The 4,348-nt window shown below is 44.8% G+C and overlaps 1 long non-coding RNA gene across 2 annotated transcripts; it reads right to left on the reverse strand.

Annotated features, from left to right (window-relative positions):
- Positions 1 to 345: 345 nt before the first annotated feature.
- On the reverse strand, positions 346 to 3,760 carry Gm34757. 2 transcript variants are annotated; one of them, XR_383574.1, is made up of 3 exons: positions 3,743 to 3,760; positions 3,393 to 3,539; positions 346 to 673 (listed from the first exon to the last, which is right to left on the reverse strand). It is a non-coding gene; the product is annotated as a predicted gene, 34757 (long non-coding RNA). The 2 variants fall into 2 exon arrangements; XR_874810.1 differs by having other exon boundaries at positions 3,701 to 3,760.
- Between the last annotated feature and the right edge of the window lie 588 nt (positions 3,761 to 4,348).

Raw genomic sequence — 4,348 nt, forward strand, 5'->3', positions numbered from 1 at the left:
CTCACTGGGAGTAGCACTGGGATGGTTAGTGATAATTGTCAATTTGACAGAATGTGGAATCACCTAGGAGACAGGACTGGGCATGACTGTTGGGGGTTTGTCTTACTTTCATTGTGGTAGGAAGATTGCTCCACTGTGGGTGCCACCATTCCCTAGTTAGGGTCTTGAACTGCATTAATGAAGGAAACCGAGATCATTACTCTCCACTTCCTAAGTATGGATACAATGTGGCTAGTTGACCTCTTGCTCCTGTTTAATATCAGACTTTCCCTACCATCATTGACTATATCCTTCCAGAATTACAAGACAAAGTAAACTTTTTCTCCATTAAGTTGCTTTTATCAGGGAATTTTATTACAGTAATGGGAAGGTAACTAAGACAAGCCATTTTACCATGATGAATAAAAAACTCACGGCCAAGTGTTAAGGTTGCAAAGGACTCATGGGAAACCAATCAGACTTATGGTTTTCTTTCTCTTGGGACTTTCCAGGGACAATTGAAGTTTGGTGATGAGTCTTTGGCCACAGTTCTTTGTAGTCTCTGTGAAGAGCAAAATGGTCAGGTCTGCCTCTTTCATGACGCTGGGAAAACATTTTGGCCAGGTTCTTAAGTTACTGATTTCATGTCTGTCTCCTTTGGGCACTGACGTCTTATTAGGTCCATTTTCTTCTGCTGTAATAGAATATAAGGCAATAGCACTGAGATGAGAAAGACATGAGGCTGGAGCCACTTGTGCATTGGACATTCTGCCTATAGTGGATTTTATTGGGCTTTTAGGCTCCTGTGTAGGTATGACCTAAATGGAAGACTTTCCTAACACAAGCTGTGTCACATCTTCAGGCATCTCTCTCTCTCTCTCTCTCTCTCTCTCTCTCTCTCTCTCTCTCTCTCTCTCTCTCTCTCTCCCCCCGCCCCCCCTCTCTCCATCTCTTCCCTTTCTCCCTGCTTCCTTTAGCTATCTCTGCCCTTCTTTCCATCCATCGCCTCTACTCTTGCCATTGCGGTTTTCCCACCTCTGTCTCTATGGCTTTCTAAGTCTTTCACCTTTTCTTCTGTTTCTCAGTCTCCTCTCCCTTTTGTGATAGAGATTTCGTTTTTGTCCATCAAGCAGAGCTATCTATATATTTTAAACCCCAGAGGCACATCTGCTAATTATACTTTGAGGGAAATAATCATGCAAGTTAAGATGATTAGATAATGAGTGTTTTCTGGGATTGGCCTCTTTATGAAATGATGCTGAAATGGGATGAAGCTGGGCTTGTTCCCACCATGGCTAGTGGGATGGTAGAGCTCTTATGAGCCACTTTGCTGACATTTGGGTGTAATCAGATCTCTCCTAAGCTCAGAGAGCTCATCCTGCGAACAGGATTAGGTGGGCTATGGCTGTTTAGAAAGAAAAATAATAGAAAGCTTTATATTTATTTGGTCTCTGGGCTTAGTACCCAGCTCCACATGGCGTTCTTAGAGTTACATGGAGATATTGAAAGCTTTTGGAGTTTTGAAAGTATTGCTGCTCTCTCTCTCTCTCTCTCTCTCTCTCTCTCACACACACACACAGAGGGGGAGGGAGGGAGGGAGAGAGAGAGAGAGAGAGAGAGAGAGAGAGAGAGAGAGAGAGAGAGAGAGAGACTGAGAGACTGAGAGACTGCTGGAATGCATCAACTCTGGGCTTGCTTTATTGCCTCTAGCTTCCTGCTCACTTGGTTTTGCCTAGGACAGCACACAGAACCTGTGCTTTCCTGTTGCGGGTTCTGTTCTTGATCCAGCGCTGCTTCCCTTGCAGCTTTCTTGGAGGACCAGTGCACCATAGATGCCCATCATGCCTTTACACCTACCACTCTGCCCACTCCCCAGCACTATGAGCTGGTGATGTTGGTGCTGTTCTAAGGTTAAGGGGCAGTGGGTGAGGACCTGAGGTGAGCAGAGACAGAGGCATGGAGTGTGCAGTACATGAAGTAGGTAAAATATTGTACCTCTGCTGGGGACCTGAGGGGTAGAAGTATAATTTTGAAGGAAAAGGAGACAGATTCTAATTTTTTAAAGTATGCTGTTTTGTAGGGGGAAAGCTTGATGATCAGAGGGATTGAAATACATTCCTAACTCATATGGTCAGTTAGCTCTGCACTAATTAGCTGTGTGATGTTCAGCAACTTCCTTAACTTCTCTGTGCTTCAGGTTTTCAACCTGTCATATGAATGGGATGAACACATCTTAAAAGGTTTCTTGGGACTGAGGATTTTTTTTTTAGGTATGTTCTGGATTCAAATCCAGAGCTCCTATCCTTGATCTGACCTACCCTGACAAGCAATGGGACTGCAGTATTGTGTCCCCTCGGTGACTTAAAGGAACCATCACTTTAAAGGCCCATTGGCCAGTAAGTGCCCACAGAGATACATGCTGTCATCTGGAACTCGTGATCTATTACAGACACTGAGCTCAAAGAATGCAGAAAATGACTCCCTGGGTTTAATGAGTTCTCCTGCTGAGTTCTGAGCCCTTTGCATCACCCCCTCCCTGTTTTCAGCCTGGTTCCAGTTGGTGAAAGGGTGTCTGTCTCAGGCCAACATCTGCGGTGACAAGGAGAGGGCTTCACAGATGGAGAACAAGCAGAAACAGGCTGCTAGGGGTCACAGAAAGAAGGAAGGTGCTGTGGGTACCCACTCTTTTCACACTTCATTGTTTTTTTCTTGTCACTCATGTCAGGCATATTCCCTCTATATCCTGTCCCTCCCCTGCCTCCCCTGTTTTTTGATCCTCCCTGTCTTTCCTCCTTTGTTCCATAGACAGTTTCCTTCTACATTTTTGTCATACACATGTACCTGCTTTTACATATCTATATAATATCTAGGACTCACAGATGAGAGACAACATATGATATTTGTTTTTCTGAGATGGACTTAATTGTCCACATATATGATTATTTCTAATTGCATCCATTTTCCTGCGAAGGACATAATTGGGTTTTTCTTTGTGCTTGAAAAGCTCACAGTGGCTAAATTATAGAACCAACTTAGGTGTCCAACAACAGAAGGATGGTGAAGAAAGTGAGATTAGCAGAATATTTTTCTACCTCCTTCTCTTTCTCTACTTGGTCTTAGGTATTCAGGCTCGAGCAGAGTGCTCCTAAATGCCAACCAAGTTGTTCTCCTTAGCTGCCTCTGAGGAGGAAAAACAAATGGTTGAATTCTTTGAAGTGATTTCCTCAACCTTACTGTTTACCCTCTACCCTCTGTAATGTGCTTCCATGGCCTCTTATTCTATGGACCTGCCACTCTGGTTGGGAACGTTATTGATCAAAAACATACAGTTCCCAATTGCATGCAGGTTACATATGCAAAGCAAAAACCTTTGTTAGTACATGTATGTCCCATGTGGTATTTAGAATACTTACTCTGTATAAGCATTTCCCAGAGTAGGCAAAGGTGAGACCACTAACAGCACAGAGGCTCTGGAGACCATCTTCTTTCATCGAGTCAGATCAGGGGTGCAGGAAGTCAAGGGTCCTCATGAGTTTCATGGCTCTTTGGTTTAGTTTCCCCTGCAGGCAGAGATCACCACAATTTTGAAAATGTCCCAGAGCAAGTGCATATGTGTATAGCCATGTTTGATCTGTAAAGCCATATGTGTTTGAGTGTGTGAGTGTGCAGGTGTGTAAAAACCAGTGCTCAACTTTAGATATAGACCCTCAGACACCCCCACCCTGCTTTTGGATGTTCTGTTCCGCTGATGCTTGGAGCTCACTAAGTATGTGAAGCTGGCCGGGCAGTGAAGCCATCCTTGGTCTATCTCCAAACACTGGGATTATAAGTGCTTGCTATGACTGATGGTTTTATGTGCATTCTGGAGATCGCTTGTGGGTCCTCCTCTTTGCAAGTCTTTGGTTCTGAACTATTCCTAAAACTAAATTGCAGCCCAGGTGGTATTCTTAAATGTCTGCAGAGTCTTGTGGTCTCTTCTCTCGTTCTCTGGGACATTCTTCTTCTCATTCTCCCTCCTCCTCCTCCTCTTTTTCCTCCTTCTCCACTTTCTTAACTTTTTATTGGTTCCCTGTGAATTTCACATCATGCATGCCCCCATCTCCCTCTCCCCTCACACCCATCCCCTTGCAACCTCATGAAGATCCTGTAGTTTTGGATCTATAGGACTGACTCTTTTGGGCAATCTACTAGTTCATTGATGGGGTAGATGTTGAAGTGGGCCAATTGGATATGGCCCTAAGAGGTATCTGAGCTGGTCAGCCTGCTGGCTCTCCTGTTCTCACACCCTCAGGGGTGGCTCACCAGCAACCCCCTGAAACCAGGGCTAGCTCTCCCCTGCTGCCCAGGTGAAGTGCAGGGCTACTCTCCC

Source organism: Mus musculus, chromosome 14 (assembly GCF_000001635.26).
Source record: "Mus musculus strain C57BL/6J chromosome 14, GRCm38.p6 C57BL/6J".
Lineage (NCBI taxonomy): Eukaryota > Metazoa > Chordata > Mammalia > Rodentia > Muridae > Mus > Mus musculus.